This window comes from Leopardus geoffroyi, chromosome E1, assembly GCF_018350155.1.
Source record: "Leopardus geoffroyi isolate Oge1 chromosome E1, O.geoffroyi_Oge1_pat1.0, whole genome shotgun sequence".
NCBI lineage: Eukaryota > Metazoa > Chordata > Mammalia > Carnivora > Felidae > Leopardus > Leopardus geoffroyi.
The window spans coordinates 7,482,311-7,505,466 of record NC_059330.1 but is presented as its reverse complement, the minus strand read 5'-3'; the positions used below and the strand labels follow the sequence as shown (position 1 = coordinate 7,505,466).

General features: G+C 42.4%; 1 long non-coding RNA gene across 3 annotated transcripts in view; it reads left to right on the top strand.

The window, feature by feature from the left end:
- Positions 1–22,162, top strand: part of LOC123603040 — a 244,679-nt gene extending 222,517 nt beyond the window's left edge. The window contains exons 9-11 of one of the 3 annotated variants that reach the window (XR_006714703.1): positions 3,270–3,468; positions 20,948–21,106; positions 21,470–22,162. This is a non-coding gene — a long non-coding RNA (uncharacterized LOC123603040). Of the gene's footprint in view, positions 1–3,269; positions 7,760–20,947; positions 21,107–21,469 lie in introns of those variants that run through there. The other 2 variants (XR_006714706.1, XR_006714702.1) reach the window with 2 other exon arrangements.
- The last annotated feature ends 994 nt before the right edge of the window (positions 22,163–23,156 follow it).

The following is a 23,156-nucleotide window of genomic DNA, read 5'->3' as shown; positions in this document are numbered from 1 at the left end:
TCATTTTGAAGTCCTCATTGTATTCTGAAGAGTGAACTCCTTCTCTTCTGTACAGAGTACGAATATAGACGCTATCTGAAAGTTTGAGACGAAATATGAAGAATTGGCTTTTTAAGTACAGGAGACTGTATTGCCCACCCAAAACTCTTGAATCATCTTTTGGCATGCCAAAAACACCAAGCCAGTTCAGTTAGGCGAGAAAGGGGCATTATTAGAATGATCTCGGAGTATTTCATGAAATCAAATGATGGAGGCATCTGAAATTTAGGAAGATCTTGCTTGACTCTCTGGAGAAGCCAGAATAATATATATGTCCTATCTATCTATCTATCTATCTATCTACCTACCTATCTATCTTTGATTTGTTCCACATTTTGGTGTTATTCTTCTCTCTTCTTATATACAAGTAGTTCCCAAAGTGTGGTACGCAGACCAACAGAATCAACATTACCTCGGAGCTTGTTACAAACGCATATTCTCAGACCCGGCCCCAGAATCAGAAACAGGGTTAGGGCTCAGCAATGTGTATTTTTACAAGCCCTTATAGTAATTCTGCTGCTCAATAAAGATTAAAGAAGTGCTGTTATGGTCCACATCCCTCAGTTTTCCACATGACAGAAAATAGCCCATGACGTCACCCATCTTTTACACGCTATGGGTTCAGCCGTGTCGAAAAGTCTGGGTTGACTGTCATTTGTTCTCAAATTAAAATTTATTTAGAAGGGACCCACTGATTGAGTTTTGATTATCAACCCACAGTTCCTGGAGCATGAACTACAGTGGATAGAAGTGGATAGAGGGGTAGAAGTCGATAGAGAAGACAAGTACCATTGTATAGACATGGCTACTCCAACCGCAACCAGATAAATGGTAGAGAAGGGGGCAATACCCAGGGGAAAGATGCTGGGTGAGTGGTCTAATAATAAGCACAGAAATCGTAGCAATAGCAGTAAGAAGTATTAGCAGCCGTGGTAATACCTACTAGTAATCAATGAGTATCGACTCTTTGTCAGTCCTAGACCTTGGCGTATTCTCTATAGGTTTTATCTAATTCTCACAACGTCCCTGCAAAATAGGAAGTATTGATATTCATATTTTACGGATGGAGAATGGTTTAAAAAACTTGCTTGAACTGATATCCCCGGTAAGCAGGGGAAGAATGTGGGCAATCTGTGACTTGGCCACACCGCTGTGTCCCAGCTCTAGATTTTGTCCGCTCTTAAGGGAAACAGGCCTTAGCGCGCGGGGTAGTTTGAGACTGGACAAGGTGATGTAGAGTGTCCGCAATTTACTCTGGCTGGGCTCAAGGCCAGTTAGACATAGAGGATTAAAGGCATTTTCACTACCCCTACGACAGGAGACCACACAGGGACAGAAAATGTCCCAGAGACATAACCATCGAGGCTCTAAATGAGAGACTTGACCTGCAGTCAGTACTTTCTTCTTAAAGTCCCCTCTCTATACTCCTCTGTAGCTTTGTGTGCGTATCACAACCATCTGAGATCGGATGTCCTGAAGGGACCGGTTCTTGAATACTATCGTGTGATGATGGGGAAGCCATTTCAGGAGAACTAAGGGCTTCAGAGTTTTGCACTTTCTTGCTCACCTGGCATATTTGAACAACCCTACTGTTATTTATTTATTTTTTTGCAATCAAGTCTTTTAATTTACCCCACCTGTGTCTGCTCCGTCCTAGCCTCAGCCCCTCTCCCGATGCTCTAGAAACTTCCAATGTATTTTTCTAGAACTCGTCCCTCCCCCAGCCCAGTGCATCAGGACAGTCTTCCTGTTCCAATGTGGCCCCTTCTGCCAGCTGTCCTTCCCCGACACCAGGCTCCCTACACCCTGTCCTTTGGGTTCCTTTTCTCCCCTGTTTTCCCACCAGTTTCTCCTCTTCAAAATAAATCTGGATTGTAAGCCTGCCTGCCTTTCTTTCCACACTTGATCTTAGCCAAAAGGCCCAGAAGCGATATGCCTGCCTTTCTTTCCTTCCCCCACTCTTCCTTCCTTTTCTTTCTCACCTTGCAGGCAGCTATACAGAGAATCGGATTTTCCTCTTCTTGTAGCAACAACAAGAATACTCAAGAGTGTTTTATTTACTAAGAACAGAGGAAGGATGCTATCTTGTCTGGAATGGCCAGGAACAACTGATCCAATGGGGAGCTTTTCATCACAGTCCCCACAGGGTACCTTGTGATGTTTTAATGGTCAAGACCAAACTTAATTCAAATCCAGCAGGCATTATTAGAAGTCATGTTGCCTAGTATGTCTTTATTGCTCTCATTTTAAATTATGAAGTGTAATAAGGTCACATTTCTGGAAATAGAACTCAGTAAGATACATTGGTTTAATTTGTAAAAGTAATCTCCCTTCATAGACGATATGTTTCATTCCACTTCAGCTAAAATCCACATCAATAGCAGAAAAATGTAACAGGCTTCAATTAGCCTCAATAATCCTTCCACATGATGATGAACAGGAAAAAAAAAAGAAACTGGTATTTCATATCTTCATCATTTAAGGACTTTGATGATACAAAAGAGATTGGCTCTATTTATTTTCCTGTTGCAGTACATGTCTTCTTGAAAGGTTGTAATACGATAAAATGAATTTTAATAAAACAGAGGTGGAAAGGATTCCTTGGAACTGAGTCAAGAAACTTTCAACTGGGTAGCAGAGAAGATGCAGGAGATCTTTCTGCAAACTGGAGGCTGGAATTGATCTGTGCTTGCATGAGCTTGGCTTGAAAACATGAGCAAAGCTCCAAGTATCGGGGAGAATCCTTGGCCTTGGGGAGTTGTGGATGGAATATTTCAATGTTGAAAATCTCACTCGTAAACTGCTCAGGGTCAAACAGTTTTCAGTAGAGTATGAAAATAGCTCAGTTTTTTTTAAAGCCTTACCTAAGAAAGAATTGTGGAATTTATAGCTCAATGGTCTAGGCAATTCGAGAAGGGGAGGGTCCAAGCAGAAGACCCAGGTTCTGGGAGTAGATGTACATCACAGGTGTATGATCTCCGTCCTCTTTTACTCATCTGTGAAACAGAAAAACACAACCAGGTCACTCTGGTAGGTTTATTCTCATTCCAGTGTTCACTCATCAGTGTCCGTAAAGAGTGAATCCTGACTATACATTGTGTAAAGATACGTAGCTGTAGGTCAAAAATGTCGACCATTGGTGACTTTACATTTGATTCAATATGATGCTATGTAAATACTATAACCAAACTATATTAAAAAGTACTTTGTTCCTTTTTCGTGTATTTCAGGCATTTCTCCTGTTTTCATCCATTTTTTTTTCTACTTGCTGAAGCAGTTGGCTTTGTCAGGGGGGACTAAGTGTCCTGATCGTTTTAATTCATGACAACACACATGCACACCCGGGATGACATCTCTAGCAAAAGGCACAGACCTCTCTCTTGCCTGAACCAACACTCAAGTTCACGTATGGTCTAGCTTTCCTTTACTGTAAGTACCAAGAACCAATGGCTAATGAATAATTTCATGCAGGCTCCGAGGTGATACATAACAAGGGGGAGCGTTTCCACACCTACGACACTTAGGGTTCTAAAGTGCCAAAGACAGAGGTCATTAGGATGGATAAAGACTTAGACAAGACCACTGATTGGCCCACCTAGAAATCATCGGTGCCCCCAAGAGCTGTTAGTAGAGTGTGAATAGGACTGATACTTGACTGCAAAAGATAACAGTAATGCATGAGAAAAAAAAGGCTGTAGGTCAAGCATCGGCTCAGTATCTTAGCGGTTGAAAAGAAAAGTCACAGCAACAAGATGTTCTCCAGTGGGTACATGGATTAAACTGCGGTCCATCATGACATCCTAGTGCACTCTCAACACCGAAAAGAAATGAGCTACCAAACCATGAAAAGACGGGGAGGAAAGTTAAATGCGTATCACTAAGTACAGAAAGCCAATCTGAAAAGACTGCATACTGAGTGATTCTGAAGATCTGACATTCTGGAAAAGGCAAACCTATGGAGAGAGTAAAAAGACCAGTAGTTCCCAAGGGTTAGAGGGAAAGGAGGGGTGAGTATGTAGGGCACAGAGGATTTTTAGGGCAATGAAAATACTCTGCCTAATATTATAATGATGGCTATATTTGTCTAAAGCCATAGAATCTACACCCCCAGGAGTGAGCCCTAATGTAAACTATGGACTCTGGATGATCATGATGTCTCAGTGTAAGTCCATCAGTCATAACAGAGGTACCACATGGGTGGGGGATGCTGATGATGGGGGAGGCTGTGGGGAAAGAGGATGTATAGGAAATCTCTGTGCCTTCTGCCCAATTTTGCTGCAAACCTAAAATTGCTCTGAAATATGAAGGCTATTTACAAACAGAAAGGCAGAGAAGTCAGAAGCTTGAGAAGTCAGTAGGGCTTAATGAAACGGATTTTCTTTCTGCTTTCACGTTAAAGGATAGGAAAAGATGATAGCATCCTTGAAGGCAGAAGGCAAGAGATTAAAGGTATGCACAAGACAGAGACAGAGAGATCCACTTTTCCAAGGGGAAGTGTCCCCCTTTGAAAGAGGAAGAAAGGAATCGATACCGACTCAGAAAGCAACGACCACAGGCTATGGTGTTAACCTAGAAAGCTACTGTCAAAAGAAGACGACCAGTTTGGGACGAGTGAAAATTACACAACATTCAGTTGCAACGTCCATAAGTCAAGTTTCACTGGGACACAGACACACTCGTTTGTGTACATATTTTCTATGGCTGATTTTTGCTAAATTGGCAGAACCGAGGACTTGCAGTGGAGGCTGGGTAGCCTGAAAAGCCTACTGATATTTATTATCTGCCCTTTACAAAAAAAAAAAAAAAAATTGCTAACCCTTGACCTAGAGCACCCAGTATTGAGATGGTGAAAATCTCAATCTAAAAGGTCACACCTCGGTTCACTCACATTTTATTGGCAAGAACTAACCATATGGACCCCCCCTCCCCCCATGCAAGGAGGCTGGGAAATGGAGCCTCTGGCTGGGTAGGATCAACTCTACCCTTTCACACTGGGGGACACATATCTTTGTTGTTCAGGTCACCACGCCTGAAGCATGCACTTCTCAGGGTACGGATTTAAATGCCCTTTAGATATTTCTGCTCTCCAAAATCCATTTTCAACTGTGCCACCAGAGAAGGAGTGCGTGTGTGTGTGTGTGTGGTAACCGAGTTGGAGGTCTTCCCTTCTGCCTTTCTCCGTATTTCCTCATCCTGCCTGGCTCCAGTTGGCTTTCCTCAAGCTGTCACTCTTTCCCCCTCAGGCCTCTTCTCACTATTGTGCTGAGTGACTCAGTTATGTCTGAGTTCCCAGCGCTAGATTATATACCCGGCCTCAGCAACACCAAAGGCCGGCACTTCTAAACAGAATCCGCTGGTCTTAGAAGGACATGGTCATTAGAAGTCACCAAAATATGCCTTCCAGGGATGTGAAGTAGCCGTCTCTATGAGAAAGATGGGCTGCGTGAAAAGCATTTTCTTTGTTAACTTTTAAAGAAATTCAGGTAAAATATCAACACGTTCAACTCAACCACGTACGTACACGGTATTTTAGGGAGTCTTTTGGTGCCCAAGGGTGGCTTACCAGAGATTTAATATTCCTCCGTCAGCCACCACTTAAAGCTACCTAAAAGTCTAAGCAAAAATGCATCGCAAGCCCAGCCCACAGACTCTTACATTGTCTTGCCTAAGATTGCATCCCCCAAACCATTGCTCGATAGACTTTCCGGAGTTCGCACTCTGCTACAAAATTAGCTAAAACAGTGCCTGCTCTCAAGGGAATCACAGCCCACTGGCAAGACAGGCTTTTATACATCTATGGATGATAGAAGGTAGACTAAAATCAGGGCTTCAATTGAGATCCAAACAAAGTACTCTGAGCAAACACGGGGGGTGGAGTGATTAATTGTGGCAGATGTTAACCAAGAGTAATGATTTTAAGTATCAGGAATAGAAAGCCTTTCTCCATCACGCCTGCAATGCTAATCCCAATTCATTCATCATCGAACCTCACCTTGCCTGGCCATTTATCTTAAACGCAAACCCAGCTTTATTCAGGAAAATCGGTCATATTCATTTATCCTTTGATTGCAGACATTCAGGAAGGATAGCCGTGGCCTGCCATATTTCATGCTCATCCACTCACATGGTAGGCCAGCATTTTGCCAGGAGACCTCTTAAATTGAGATGGTTTTTAATTCAATCTAAAACCCAGGCTTGGTAACAGAGCAGCCTCATAACCCTGTGATACAGTCTAGGACACACATGCTTCCTTGTCTCCAGTCCAATGTCCTAGTGAAGATAATATCGGGTGCCTTCTCTTTGGACGCATCCCATGAGTAAATCTGAAGATCGCTGGCCTAAGTTCTTTCACCTCAAGAAAGAAAAGCCTACTAATATCCAACTAAGCGATGATGTAAGGCTGGAGGTGATGCAGGAGGAGAAAGGCATAGATCAATATTTCATGAAAGAATGGAAAATGGAGAAACCAAATGTCCTTGAGGAACCAACTCAATTCTCATTCCTCCATTAAAGTAGGAAGCATTGCTCCTTCCTGTCTGGGCAAACTTTTCTACCTGTTCGTGATACCAAGTCCTTCCATTTCCCTAGTGACTTAATCATTTCCCTCTACCAACCTCACTGTTAAAAATGTACAGGTATTCTCCATTGTGGAGGAGGAAAACATCAGCCTTAACAGCCTCCTCTGGTTACTTTTCCATTCCTTTCTCCACCCAACATTTTAAGGTAAGCCTACCGTGATGCCCCCCACTGGGGCTGCTACCTCACTATCAACATAAGCATCTTCTCGCAATGATGGATCTCCCTAAGTAGTCCTGTCTTACTGTTGTTTATGGATAATACTACTCAGTGTTAATATATATTTCCTCCTCTTGTGCAAATGTGTTGGCTCTTTGTGATTTGGATGTAGTTTCCGCTAGAAACTAGCTGGAATCCAAGAGTTGACAAACTACAGCCCTTCGGCAAAGCTGGCCCTCCACCTGTTTTTATAAAGTTTTATTGGAACATGACCATGCCCATTCATTTCTGTATTGTTCAGGACTGCTTTTTTTTCAACAGCAAGCAGAGTTGCTTAGCTGTACAAAGACCACAGATTCTCAGAATCCTAAAACATTTACTATCTAGCGCTTTACAGATAAAGCTTGCCAACCTTGGAGTTAAATTTTCTCATAATTAATATTCTAGGCTCTACATGGTCTTTGGTTCTCTTTACCTGTGGTAAATTAATACCAGACTTTAGGGAGGCCACATCTTGTTCTAAGAAGAATCCTTGGTTCAAAAGTTGGCAGAATTGTGATACAAAGAGGGACACTCATACTTTGATTGTTTTGTGCTGCAAACTAGGGCACCTACTGTGCCCATAAAGATCCAATTATGGAAAAAGAGGACTAAAGCCACACACTCTTTACTTCCTCAGGAATTGTTTTCCTTTCTTTCTGGTAACAACCCTAAGTTCTTGTTGTAAGCTAGAGACTGTGCTTACACATGATTGACTCAGAAAGCTGTTATCTCTTTCCTTGACCAGAGGTTGTTCTGGTGAAGGCAGCGTGCTTCATCGGAAAGGAATCTTGAACACAAATGTTCACAGTTGATAAGAGTTATGTGGGTAACACTGAAGTAATTAATAACACCACTTAAAATACATATTAAAAGTGTTTTGGGGCGCCTGGGTGACTCAATCGGTTAAACGTCCATTCTTGACTTCACTCAGGTCATGATCTCACAGTCATGAGATCCAGCCTTGTGTCAGCTCCACACTGAGCATGGGGCCTGCCTGGGATGCCTCTCTCTCTCTCTCTCTGCTCCTCCCCTGCTCACTTGTGTATGTTCTCTCTCTCGCTCTCTCTCTCTCTCACTCTCTCAAAAAATAAAAATAAATTAAAAAAAAATTTTAAAGTATTTGTCTCTGGGCCACCTGGTGGCTCAGTTGGTTAGGCGTCCAACTTCAGCTCAGGTCACGATCTTGCGGTTCACGGGTTCAAGCCCCGCGTCAGGCTCTGTGCTGACAGCTCAGAGCCTGGAGCCTGCTTCATATTCTGTGTCTTCCTCTCTCTCTGTGCCTCCCCTGATCATGCTCTGTCTGCCTATCTGTCTGTCTGTCTCTCTCAAAAATAAGTAAACATTTAAAAATTAAAAAAATAGTATTTGCCTCTGTGGAACGTGACATGGTGGGAGACGAGGAAAGCTACCACCTTTTTGTTATGAAAGCTTCTGTTCTAAGTGAGTTTTTTTCCCCCACAGGGGCATGTGTCACACTGAGAACATTTTTGGGAAAATCACTTTAATCCTCAGTTTCTCTACCTTAATAATGGAGAAAGGAATTTCTTCTCACCTACCCTCCCAGAAACCCAAAGAGAGTGTTTTGAAAATGCTAAACACACACTTATCAGGACAAATAGAGTGTAGCCCAGCATTCTCCAATAGAAATGTAACATAAGACTTGTAACCATCTAAAGAAAGCAAAATGAAAGAGAGGAACGTCATATTAACGACATCTTTCATTTAAGCCAATACAGCTAACGTATGATCATTTCAGCATGTAATCAACATGAAAAGAATTCATGATTTATTTTACATCATTGTCGTATCGCGTCTTCAAACCTAGAGGACTGCCTTATGGTTATGGCACATTTCTCTTTGGACTAGCCACATTTTGGGCTCTCAATAGCCACACGAACCAGTGGCTCCTGGACCATGAAACTCTAGACTGTGTCCCCAGCTGGCAAGCCACATTCCAGGCCACACCCAAGAGCCGTTGACTCCTCCATGAGCCCTGGAACATGTTCTACTAAGAAGCAAAACCAACCATGAGTTAGAGACCAAATTCCTAAAGGAGAGTGATTGTTTCCCTGGTTCTTACGGTGACCATAATGCCATTATTACTAGGGGCGCCTGGGCGGCTCAGTCGGCTAAGCGTCCAACTTCAGCTCAAGTCCTGATCTCGCGGTTTGTGGGTTCGAGCCCCGCATCAGGCTCTGGGCTGACAGCTCAGAGCCTGGAGCCTGCCTCAGATTCTGTGTCTTCTTCTCTCTCTGCCCCTCCCTGGCTCTCTCTCTCTCTCTCTCTCTCTATCAAAAATAGATAAACATTAAAAATATATATAAAAAAAGAATTGCAATCTCGGGGTGCCTGGGTGGCTCAGTCAGTTAAGCGTCCAACATCAGCTCAGGTCATGATCTCATGGCCCATGAGTTCAAGCCCTGTGCTGTCAGCTCAGAGCCTGGGGCCTGTTTCAGATTCTGTGTCTCCCTCTCTCTCTGCCCCTGCGCCCCCCTCTCTCTCTTTCTCTCTCTCTCTCTCTCTCTCTCTCTCAAAATTAACCGTTAAATAAATAATACTATTATGTATTATAATAATACTAACATGTATTGAATATTATGTCCCAAGCACTGCACTACTCCACAAGATTATTTCATTTATGACTCATAACAAACCTGCGAGAAAATCATTCTACCACCATTTCAAAGGTAAGTAAACTAAGGATTAAAAAAAAACGTATGCCAGTCGCCCAAGGTCTCGGAACTTTTGCGCTGTGCGGCCAGAATTCATACTAAGGTGAACGTTCCCAGCGCCAGCTTTATTAACCATAAGCGACAGTGTTCATTTACAGATCTTTTGCTTTAATTTTTTTTTTCTGACACCACTGCCCCCTCCTGAGTCCGAACTGCTATCTCCCGCTCTGACCTGCAGCTGCTATTACTAAACATGGGGGTGGAGGGAGGTTTTTCCGGTGTCTTTTTTCCCAACCTTGGGAGGTATGGTGGGTTTTCAACCATCCAGTCTTGAGCCCCAATCTCTCCCCCCAAAACAAAGAGAGTCTTAAGATCTGAGCTTTCCACTGCCTTCTGAGAAAGGGCATCAAAACTCCTCTCTGAAGCAGGGCCATTCACAAATCTAATGCCGTTCTCAGAAACACCTCTTATTAAACAGCTCTCGTTAACCTTGCTTCCTAAGCTGAAACCAACACAATTCAGCGTTCTTACGCAACAGGGCAAATTCCTTGCCTTTCCAGGGCTCTCTTGTTCTTCTCATTCATTCTCGTTCTGAAGAAGATGTCTGTCCCTCACCTCGCTAAGCGTTGCTAGAAGTGGTCAGAAGAATGAGCATTCCAAACTCCCTTGTCATCAAAATTATCAGTCCTTTTGCAAAACCAAACCAACCAACCAACCAACCAACAAAAAACAAAAAACAAACAAACAAACCGAAAAACTCAAAAAGACCTAACTGCTTGCATTTGGGCTTAAATAAGTTCTTTAGCCAAAAAAACATTTTTTTTCCCTTTCCTGGGCTCTGGTTTTGAGAGTAGTATTTAATTTTTTTCTTAAAATTTTGTGTCCTTTTAAACGACACATTCAAACTTCAATATACATTCCTCTTATAGGAGGTTCAAATGATGCAGAGTCATAGAGAGAAAACCTTGAAGGATTTGCACTCCCGTCCTTCTCTTTGTCCTTTTCTCAGGAGACATTTCTGCCAGCAGTTTGGACCCTCTTCTTTCAGTCCCATTTCTGTGCATGAATATGCACATGTATCTCTCAATATTATGCCTTTAAAAAGCACAGGGGATCACTCTGTGCATATTCTCCAGTTCACCGTGTTCATCTGAAAGTCTGTCTTTGCAATTTTTCCATATCAATGTTTTTTTTTTATTTGAGAGAGAGAGAGAGAGAGAGAGAGAGAGAGAGCAGGGGAGGGGCAGAGGGAGAGGGAGAGAGAGAATCCCAAGCAGGCTCCACATTCAGCGTAGAGTCTGATGCAGGGCTTTATCTCAGGACCATGAGACCATGACCTGAGCTGAGATCCAAAATTGGACGTTTCACCAACAGAGCCACCCAGGCGCCCCTCCATATCACTACATTTTTGACAGCTGCATAATATTTTATAATAAAGATATAGAACCCTTTATTTCCAGGCTCTCCTACTGATGGGCATTTAGTTGTCTATTTTATGCTCTTTCCAACTATTCTGCAATACGTATTCTTATACTGAAAGATCTCTTTAGCACAAGCACCCAGTTTATCTTCAGTTTTAACAGATATTAACCAATTGCCTTCAAAAGGGTTTCATCAGGGCACTGTTCAGGTGACCGTGTCGGGGAGAATCTGAATCCTTCCATCATTACCGTTCTTTGACTTTATCACATTGAAATATGTCTGTCATCCTGACGAAAATTCTTTTTGGATTCTTCAGAAAATTTTTAATGAGGATCTCCATTCTGGATATAATTTCCAGAGCATGGAAAATGCAGCCAGACTCTTTTGGTTCATACCATGCCTCTGGTACTTGTCAGCTGCATGATCTTGGGCGATTTGCTTTTACCCTTCTGTGAAATGGTAACAATAATGATATCTGACTCCTGGAGTTGTTATGAGGATAAAGTAGTGGGTTAACCTGTATTAAACACTTAGAGCTGCATCTTGCAAAATGTAATGATATATAAATGTTTGCCTTATTACTATTATTATATTTTTTATTTTCTTATATATAAGAAAATAAATGGTGTTGTTATGTTGTCTTCTATTTGGCCCCTTGTTGAATTACCTTATTATTTATAATAATCTTTTAAATGGCTTCTCATAGGCTTTCCTCATCAATAACTGTGGAAATGAGCCATTTGGTGCCTTCCTTTGCAATAGTTAAAAGTCTCCTTTTCTTGTCTCATTGCATTGGCTAATATTTCCAGTGGCGATGATAACAGAGGTCCTCGTTTTGTTCTCAATTAGTAAAACCGCCTCTAATATTTCACAGGTATGTGGGATTTTTACTGGAGGATTTGGTAAAGACTATTTTAGAGACTAAGGGCATTTTATTCAAATAAAATAATATTATGAAAGTATGTTTTAATGAGGAAGGATGAAGAATTTTATCAGCTGTTCATGTTGGCATCTTTTAAGGTGACTACATACACACACACACACACACACACATTCTATTTTGAGCAGCCTATGTGGTGAATTATATTATTGAGTTGCCCAATGGTGAATGAGATAAACCATTTTGACATTCTATTATCAAACTGTTGGATTTGACTTGCTAATTTGCTACTTAAAATGTTTATATCTATGTATGTGAGACTGGCCAACATTTTTTTTCCACGTACTATCTTTGAAGATTGAGTTGAGAAATTTCCTATCTTTTGTTATGCTGTAGAATAAGTTAAATGACACAAATCCTTGAAGGCTTGGTAGAATTTGTGTATAAAACCCTTGGGCCCAGAGTTTTAGTGGCAATCTTTGATTACCTTGTCAGTTTCTTATCCATCTTATCTAGATGTTCAAATTTGTTGGCATAAAATGGTATAAAATACCCTTATAATTTAAAGCTTTCTCTATAACTATCAACCTATTACTTTTCTTGCTTTCACTATTACTTCCTTTCTCCTCCTCCTTCTCTTCCTCCTCGTCCTCCTTGTCCTCCTTGTCCTCTTTGCCCTCCTCCTTCTTCCCCTCCTCCTCCTCCTTCCCCTTCTTCTCCTCCTTCTCCTTCTTTCCTTCTCCTTTTTCTTCTCCTTCTCCTCCTTCTTCTTCTCCTTCTCCTTCTCCTCCTTCTCCTTCTCCTCCTTCCCCTTCTCCTTCTCCTCCTCCTCCTTCTCCTCCTTCTCCTTCTTCTCCTTCCTCTTCTTCTTCTTCTTCTTCCTCTTCTCCTCCTCCTTCTTCTCTTCCCCTTCCCCTACTCCTCCTACTCCTTCTTCTTCCTCTTCTTCTTCTCTTAGTCAGACCTGCCAAGCATCTACTTCGTTAGTCTCCATAAAGAATGGACTCTGGTTTTATAGATCAGCTATAACTTGTTTCTGGGGTGACTGTTTTCTCTATCATTAATTCTCACTGCTACTCTTACAGTTTCTTCCTTCTACTTTATTATTTCATTCATCATTTTGTAATACAGACAGTGATAGGCAGGAAAACATTTTAGACACCATAAGTTAGGTCTTTACTTAGCACAGTGAGGACACAAAATAGGAAGAGGTTGATTCTATAAATAGGGATAGGGTAAGTTTGAAGTTTCATGACTGAAAGATAAGTGAGTGCTGAGAAAAGGTTCCCAGCTATTTATACTCATAAATGGTTATTCACAAGTAAATATTTATCAAAAATTGCTACGCATATACCTACGAAACTTGTTACAGTAATTGCCTCTGAGGAAGGTAAGTTAGGGCTTTGGGTACATATCCCTTCATGCTGTTTAATTTCATTTGACTATAAGCATTTATCATCTATCCAATAAATAAGTTTCACATGAACTAACATGAAGGTCTGTTGAACAGAAAATCTCCCAGACCTGGAAGGAGTCTCAGAGGTGAACTAGTTTAAACTTCCTCCTTAATTTAAGTGTCTGTTTAAACACCGGGAAGGCGCTCTCAGGGGTTCCTGAGTACGGGTCTGGTATCTCTGGAAGAAGCCGGACGGCATGGCTACATAAAACCTGCTGTCTGGCTTGCTAATGTGGCTGTGGCTGCAGGCAGCAACCTGGGACACCGGGACTCAGCAAAGCTGGAGAGAGGAAGGCTATCGTTGGATCCGGCCACAAGAGTGACAGAGGAGGGAATGAGAGGTTTCCTGTCTGAGGAAGGTTTTCGCTTTTGTTTCAAGATCCCTTATCTCTGTCAGGTTGTGTCTGCCTCCACTCACCTAACAGCTTGTCTGGCTCTGGTCTTTTGCTTCTGTGTCGGCTCCAGCCTGAGACAGTGTCCCTGTCTGCCCTGCCTTTGACCTGCAACATCTCTTTATTTCCCAGGCACTATACCTCTGTCCCCAAGTTCAGCCACTTTACTGCTTCAACCAGCAGGGAACAGGAGGGCGTGGCAAATGCAGGTCGTAAATAACCACGAGGTCAAAATGGGTGTCGAAAGTTGAGTAGGACGGACATAGAAAGCGGAATTAGCTAGATGGATGGAGTCAGTAAGTGAATATTTATCTGGACGAGGTGTAAGAGTACATTTGTGTGGGGCGGGGAAGGAAAGAGGGAGCAGGACACATGGTTTTATTTGGAAAAGGAAGTCACCAAATTCAAGATCTCAGAGAGTAGAGGTATGAGGGGCGGGGAAGGGGGGAAATAAACCTGCACTTAGAGTTCCTTCTGTGTTCCAGGAGCTCTGTAGATACCATCTCACCTAATTCTCTCAACTTTCCCACAATTTACAGAGGAAGCTCATGGGACCTAAACACGGCCAAGGAAGCACAACTGGTAAGGGGAGAGGCAGGGATTGATTAGGTAGACAATGGAGAGGTAGGCGGTGGCCCAAGGGTGGTATTGGAGGAGAGAAGCTTGAGGTATCCAATCAAGTCCTGCCGGACCTTTCCAATAGCTGCCCCTTCGTTATCCTCAACACAAGCTAGAGGGTGTTGCACGATCCATCTCTTGTAAACCCCCGGGGGTTCAGTTAAGCCACTTTCCCCTTTGCTGATGCAGGCTAGTCATCCTGACCTAGTCTTGGTTTCTCAAACTCGATAAGTTTCTTCCGGTCCTAGGATTTTGAACATCTTCCTTTCTCCACTTAGCATTTGTTTCGCGATTTACCTCTTCTATTCTGGCTCCACCTTCCTTTTCAGTCTTTAGGTTCTCAGATCCACCGGGACCTCCCTAGGGCTATCCTTCTTACCCGTGCTGTGTAAACTGAGTTTTGGATCGATCCCCTTATTACACAGTGAATTGGTGGGATAATTTATTTAAACTCATGTCTGCCACTAGATGGAAAGCTCTGTGAGGCCAAAGACTGTCTTCCTATTTACCCAGCTTGTAGTTGACCCTCATTTTGAGTGAAGCGATGAATGAATGAATGAAGTGAAATTGTAAATGAATGAAAAAACTGTGTCCTTAAAGCAAATCACAAACGTGGTCTTGCATGGTCTAACAAAGCGCATGTGTGAAGGTTGAAGCTGTCCCTTGCACAAACCCCCTCCTGTCACTCATGATAACTTTGAAGCCATGGCTCATAGGGGTAGCTCATTCGACACGCCATCCTGATGGGGTTCGGTTATGGTCTTCTTCCTCTTTGGATCAGGGAAGAAATCCGATGAACACGATCCCTTTGCCTTGGGTCTCATAGGTTCCTCTCTGGTTTATCCGGGCCCCTGCTGCTCTTCCTTTTTAACTCTGGCTCAGAATTTTAGGTGTTCCTGGTAGGTTCTTTCTGACTCCTATATACTAAGTATCATAAGAGAGGGGTTTTTATCCCCCCCTTGGGAAAATTAAAGAGCAACTGGAGGGAATACGTGGGGAAGGAGGGGAACAAAGTCTCTCTGCTCATTTGGAAGCCCCGTAAGGTCACCCTGGGACGGCGTCCTCATTTCTCCCTGCAAGACTCCAGGGCTCCAGGATCTACAACCCCTGCAAACATTTCACCGTTTCGCAGACCCAACAGTGATGTTGCCTGGCTCAGCAAGGGGGCACCAGGCTCAGCCGGAGGGATCTGGGCTTTTTCCATGTCGTGAGTCAATCTGGGCAGACCAGTCCTGCGGAAAGGAGTCGTAAATTGGGGACTGTGAATTTCTCCCGCTGAGAGGCACTACCAGTTTATAAGGGAGAAAAAATTGATAAACCCCTGGGTATCATTTTTTGTTTGTTTGTCTTCATTTCACTCTGGGGCCAGCTGCGAAAGGGAAATGACCGCAAACAGCCCGTTAGGAAAACTGCTTTAGTAAAAACACTGCAAAGGAAAGTCATAAGCCCTTGTGACCGTCAGCCAGTGGGAAGGCAAAGGACGGAGCGTGAGGCCCCGAGGTGCGCCTATCTTGCCAAAAACAAAACAAAATAATTCCAAAGCTCATCTTGTGCGCAGAGACGGGTCCTAATGGCACCATAATATGGCCACGCGTCCGGGCCTCCCGCGTCTTCTCTGGAATGGGACGGGCTCTGCACCGCTAATGCTTAGTCCTTCTGTTTCACCCTTCCTCTTGAACACTGATTGTGGGCAAAGCACACAGGGAGAAGAAATTGTGCCCGCAGCTAGGCAATATTAAAAAAACACATTACAGGAGCACCTGGGAGGTTCAGTCGGATAAGCGTCAGACTTCTGGATCTCCGCTCAGGTCTTGATCTCAGGGTGGTGAGTTCAAGCCCCGCCTGCGTTGGGCGCCTGGCTGGGCATGAAGCCTACGTAAAAAACAAACAAACAAACAAACAAAAACCCAAAAAACAATACACTACGGTGGCACGCCATAGGTCCAACCGAGTCCCTTAGAGAAGCAGAAGAGAGAGAGTTCACTCTGGCCTGCGTGGTTAAGCGAAGGAAACCTGCGGAATGCAACTTCTGAACTGGATCTTGAAAGACAGGAGGGAGGGAGGCGAGGGATGATTCTGCAGGGAAGGGGCAGCAGGAAAAAAGGCTTGACGGAGAAAATTCCCTCCTGGGGCTGGATGGCCTTCTGAGGCCAGCTCGCCAACGACTGGAATTGTAAATCAAATCGAAAGGTTTCACAAATTCGGATTTGGACGTCAGCCGCACTGTGACTGGAGTCACTCTCTTACTCTTTAGTTGGAGTCCATGGAGGCTACACCGGCCTGGGAGAAGGGATTTCTGGTCGCCGTAAGGCAGTATGGATGCCTCGGTGCCGTGGGGCCCTGGCTTCCCCAGCTGGCAGTGCCCCCTTGGCTGCCCCTCCTTCTAGGGTGGATAAAATAAAGCCCTTGCTGCCTATCCCCAGGTGTGGCTCCTCACAAGGCTTTCCAAACCCCAGGCCCCGGGGGGGACCCTGGAGACCACTGGAGACCTCTGTGAGGCCCATGTGAGGCCTTGGCCTCTTTGGCTGGGTTTCAGACCCAACACCTCGGGTCTCGGGGAGCCTGGCGTGACCTTATGGAGGGTTTGTTTATTAGCTGTTCTGTTAAAGTTCCATTCATTTATTTAAATAAACAACTCCATCTAACTCGAGGCTCTCCCCCGGCAGCCCTAAATCAAAGGCAGCTTCTGTTATACTTTATTGCTCTACTTTGCAAATTCGAATTAAAAGAAGGGGCAGCCAAGACCAAAGGGCTTTATGGCTCAGCTGCAGCCACGTAGCAAGTTCGGCCACCAGCCCGAGTTTGCACCCCAGACCCTGCGGGGGCTTTCATGCTGCGGGGCCCCTTTATTGTTCGAGCTGCGTGCAGCAGAGACCGGCATGGGTTGAGAACCCTTCGGAATGAACGCGCCAAGCTGGAGGTGGCGAGGACCGTGGGGTAGCGCACAGACTCAGGATCGGGGACACCCCGCTCCAGGCAATGCCTGGCCCAGTCGCGGCTCTGTGCTCACGGGCAGTCACTTCGCACCTCCGACCTTCGGGTTCCTCTTTTGGCAAAATGCAGGGACAGGGCAAGAAAAATCTTCACGTTCTTTTCGGTTCTGAAATGCCGAGGCTCCGTGATGACCGGGTACCACGGCCCAGCAGGTGGTGGGAAGCCGGATGGGCAACAGGGAACCAGCAGGTGCCAGTTGGCATCCAAGCAAGGGGGTGCTGTCCACGGGGTTGTAGGAAGACACAGCATCACGTGAAGGTTATTTCCAACCCCAAGTCAGTTCCTTATGATTATATAGACTGGGATGAAGAGAAGGAAGTCAGATTTGGGAGGAGGTAAAACAGAGAGTGTATGTTTTATTTATTTTTGAGAGAGAGAGAGAGAGAGAGAGAGCACAAGGAGGGGAGGGACAGAGAGAGAGAGAGGGAGACACAGAATCCGAAGCAGGCTCCGGGCTCCGAGCTGTCAGCACGGAGCCTGACTGGGGCTCGAACCCATGAACCGTGAGATCATGCCCTGAGCCGAAGTTGGATGCTCAACCGACTGAGCCACCCAGGCGCCCCTAAAGTATCTTTTTCAATTTTTTTTTAATGTTTATTCATCCTTGAGAGAGAGAGAGAGAGAGAGGCAAGCACGAGTGGGGGAGGGGCAGAGAGAGAGAGGGAGACACAGAATCCGAAACAGGCTCCAGGCTCCGAGCTGTCCACGCAGAGCCCGACGTGGGGCTCGAACTCACCAACTGTGAGATCGTGACCTGAGCCGAAGTCAGATGCTCAACTGACTGGGCCACACCAGGCACCCCTAAAGTACCTTTTTAAATCCTTATTAATTGAATACTTAAAGCAACATATACTCCTGTTATAAAAATAACACACAGAGAAAAACTGAAAGGCACAGAAAGTATAGAAGAAAACAAATTGCTCATAATTCCACACACAGAGATAATCACTGTTTGCAATTTAGTGGGTGCCATGAATTAGTGATTTATGGCACGGTTATATGGTTATACACGCGCGCACACACTCGCATACGTAATTTTTTCTCACAAATACCTTTTAATGACACCTCAGTTTTTATTGACTGTATTATTCATTTTGAAATGTGTTTGGTTCTTTCCATTTTTTCTGTTAACAAATAATGAATTAATATCCTTCTAGCTAAATCCCATGTCCAATTATCTCAAAAATATAAAGTATTAGAAGCAAAACTTCTAGTTAAAAATGAACATTTTCCAAGGTTTGATAGATACTGACAAAATACTTTTCAAAAGCTGGACCAGTTTATGCCCCCCAAAGATCTTTTCCTCTATCTTTGTCAACATTGGGAAATGTATTTATTTTCAATGATCATCAATCAAAACTACTTAGATGTTGAGTTATATAATACTTTAAAATATATTTATTTGCCATGTGTAATTCTTTTTTGCTAAATTGTCTATTCATGTTTTTTTTCATTTTTCATTTTAGATATTTGATTATATCTTAGTGATTTTTTAGAGCTCTTTATATATTAGGAGTCTAGTCTTTTTTCTTGCCATTGCACATTTTTTCCAATTTCATCTGTTTATAGTGTTTTGTAACTTATATTTTTTAATGGTCCCATTGTATCACTTATTTTTTAATTATGTCTTTACTTTTATGAATATATAAAGATTGTTTTTGTTTTAAATTATACAGAGATTATTTTCTGATTTTTTTAGGTTGCTGTTTAAATATTTTTACCTATGGGGGCGCCTGGGTGGCGCAGTCGGTTAGGCGTCCGACTTCAGCCAGGTCACGATCTCGCGGTCTGTGAGTTCGAGCCCCGCATCAGGCTCTGGGCTGATGGCTCAGAGCCTGGAGCCTGTTTCCGATTCTGTGTCTCCCTCTCTCTCTGCCCCTCCCCCGTTCATGCTCTGTCTCTCTCTGTCCCAAAAATGAATAAACGTTGAAAAAAAAAAAAATTTTAAATATTTTTACCTATGATTCACTTAGACTTTATTTTGAGATAGGACAACAATTCTTTCAGTGATAAGCTACCATCTGGTGAATTATATCACATATCTATTGACTCAAAATGTCTCTTTTAGCATAAACTAAATATTTGGATTAGTTTCTGATCTTTATTTTGCAGCCTATTGATTTCACTTCTACACTTTATATTTTGCTTCAACTTGCAGGACTTTATACTTCAAGAGAGAAGCTTAATCATTTATATTTAACATAATGAGCATTATTTTTATTTTATTTCTATGATCTTGTTTTACACCATTTCAATGCCTTCTTATTTTCCTTTCCTTTTAAAATTTTGTTGTATGGGCTTTTATTGTTTTTCATAAATAGCTTTTCCTCTAGTGCCTTAGAGGAGATATGTTATCTCTTGTTTGATTGCCATTGAGAATTCAATTTAATTGGCAATAACAAGAACACAACATTTGTGAGTCCTCTTTATGTAAAATAAAGAAATTAGTGAAATCATATGGTAATTGTCTTTCTAAGACTGGCTTATTTCACTTAGCATAATCCTCTCTAGCTCCGTCCATGTCATTGCAAATGGCAAGATTTCATTATTTTTCATGGCTGAATAATATTTCATTATATATATATATACACAATATATATACACACACACACCATATATTATATATTGTATATGCATATTATATATTATATATTTATATATATTGTATGTATATATGTATATATATGTATATGTATTTATATGTATATATATTGTAATATACATATGTATATTATATATGTATATAATATATACATATATATTGTAATATACATATGTATATTATATACATATAATTATATATACATATATATTGTAATATACATATGTACATTATATATGTATATAATATATACATATATATATTGTAATATACATATGTATATTATATATGTATATAATATATACATATATATATTGTAATATACATATGTATATTATATACGTATAATTACATATATACATATATATTGTAATATACATATGTACATTATATATGTATATAATATATACATATATATTGTAATATACATATGTATATTATATACATATAATTACATATATACGTATGTAATACATATATAATACATATAATAAAGTACATATATGTAATTATATACATATAATATACATGTGTGTGTATATATATATATATATATATATATATATATATAATGGACACTTGGGCTGCTTCCATAGTTTGGCTACGGTAGATAAATCTGCTATAAACATAGGGGTACATGTATCTTTTTGAATTAACTTTTTTGTATTCTTTAGATAAATACCCACTTGTGGAATTACTGGATCATATGGTAATTCTATCTTTAATTTTTTGAAAAACCTCCATACTCTATGCCACAGTGGCTGCACCAGTTAAGAACCAAAACAAATGAACAAACGGGGGTAAAGAAAAGAAGGTGGGGGAGACAAACCGAGACACGGACTCTTAACTCTAGCGAACAAACTGATGGTCACCAGAGGGGAGGTGGGTGGGGTGTTGGGGGAAATACGTGAAGGGGACAAAGAGTATACTTATTGTGATGAGCAATGCGTAATATAGAATTTTTGAATTACTATTTTGTATGCCTGAAACTAATATAACATTGTATGCTAACTACACTGGAATTAAAATTTAAAAAAAAGAAAAAGAAATTACCACTCATTTGACTTGATACTTTGTGCTGTCATCCCTTCCTAGGTTTGGGTTGATAGAATATGACTGTGATCAAAGAATCGACCTTGTCTATCCCTAAGTTGCCTCATCTCTGACACGGGCATAATAAGAGCATTCCAGAGTTACTGTGGAAATCAAATGAGATAATGTATACAAAGCACTGAGAACAGTGCTTGGTACATGGTAAGCCCTCAGGAACATTGCAATGATAAATAAAAGGATCTAATACATCTTTTGAAATTTTCAAATTATTATCGTCACATTGCATCACAAAACTTTGCATTTAGTGATTACTTGTATTGCCTTATTTTGGAATGATTTAGACGTTAGTTTCTACTTTACTAGTTTCAGAGCTTACAGTCTGCCCTTTCATACAGTATTTTCCTGGGTGCAAACTCTATTTTGATTCATCTCCCAGTTGGTTGGAATATTTCAACTAATTTTTAGGTTATTTAAATGCATTATAGCTGTATTGAGTTTTGCAAGAACCAGGAAAAAAATCGTGACTTTTACAAGTTTAGAGTTTGTTTTTTCTCTTGTGTCTAGAGGTACCCTGCGTGTTCAGTGTCACAGAGTCATCGGGAACCCCAGCTCCACCTGCCATGTCATTGGGTGCATTCCCAAGAAACAGAAGGGTGGTGCCAACACCATCCATCTTGTCTGGAAGATGAAGCAAGGAAGAGGAAAGCCCACATCTGAGCATGGACCCTCCAAGGAAACTGCCCAGAAATTGCATCTACCACATTGGCTTACATCCCACTGGCTAGGATTTAATTACATGGATACAATGCAAGGGAGGCTGTGAAACAGAGTCTTCGTTCCAAGTCACCATGTGCTCAGCTAAACATTTACTTCTGAGAGAGAAGAGAATAAATATTGGGATCAACTAGTTGGCTCTTCCAAGTCTGCCTTCTGGTCACCGGAATATCTATGTGCTGTTTTTCCCACACATAGGACATCCTCCTCTCCCACAGGAACATAGTCTCAAGTCTGGCCCAGTTAGTACATCCCACCTGACTCGTACGATTCCTAAGTGGTGTGCAACCCTTTCCATCAGATCCGGCATGGCTCCCTGTGGGTCGGTAATGTATAACTTCAACCACAGGGGTTCTGTCCCTCCCATACCTAATCTGCATCAACGAAGAAGAAATGTGAAAATTAAAATAAAAGAAAATAATACTTTTAGAGGAGAAAAGGTCACTGGTCAGTGACTACTGTGTCTTTCCGATTTGCTTCCCCTCCTTGGTTGGATCTATGACAACGACCCAGGTCGGTAAGCAAGAGTCGTAAATACCCTTCTTGTTGGCAGTGGGCAGGTTGCTTGATGTCCTATCTCGCGGACTCAGCCTCTGCTTCTCACCCATTGTCCTCTGGGGTCACACCCATGGTAGGTTTGGGGAAGGTCTCTTCTTGGTCTTGAGGGTCTGGGAGTTGCTTAGAGGTGGAACAACATTTGTAGCCAAGCTAGTGATTTCTTTGGATACAATTCCTTCAGCATTTTAGTAGATGTTGTCTACTTGCTCCCCATCCGCTCCATCTACAAGTAACCACCTGCCAAAGATCTGGTCCCGATATAATTATTCCCCCAGATCTGTTACCTACGGGCCTCTATGCTCTGCCCGGCCCTTCTCTCAAGTCATCTCTTCGAGGATGATGACCTTGAAGTTGTTTGAGACAATAGGCTTCAGTGGTAACCCTGGGTGACCTGCCTGTTCCCACCAGCCTGGGACATGTCTTCTGGTCAAGAACACTTACGAGAAGGTATTTCAAAAGGGATTGGGGCCCAGAGTTTATCTCTTATGAAGTCCAGATCCTCAGGTGGCTTCTTCGAACTGCTTCTGTTTGGTCTGTAGTGGAAATTGTTTTGTTTGGTTTTCAGCCCTGCAAGACTCCGTGTTTCCAAACTCTCAGTCAGTTTAGACTGAAGACCACAGGGAGGAAATGTTTCTGCTAGAAGAGCCATGTTCCCCTCCATCCAGCTCGCAGCTGGACTAGTTGTGGGACAAAGTTCGTCTCCTTTGTGGGGTGTTGCTGAAAACGGCAAGAGGCAACCAAGACATCGACATCCTGTTTCCTACCTTGTCCTCCAATTCGTCCTCCATCCCAGGGGCACAATATTGCCCTTCCTTTATTTTCCATCCTGTTTGAATAATGTTCGGGTCTCGTATTTGTCCCCTTTCCATAGCATCTTCTCTCCGATCTAAACCTGGGTGGTCGGTTACCAGTAGGCCAC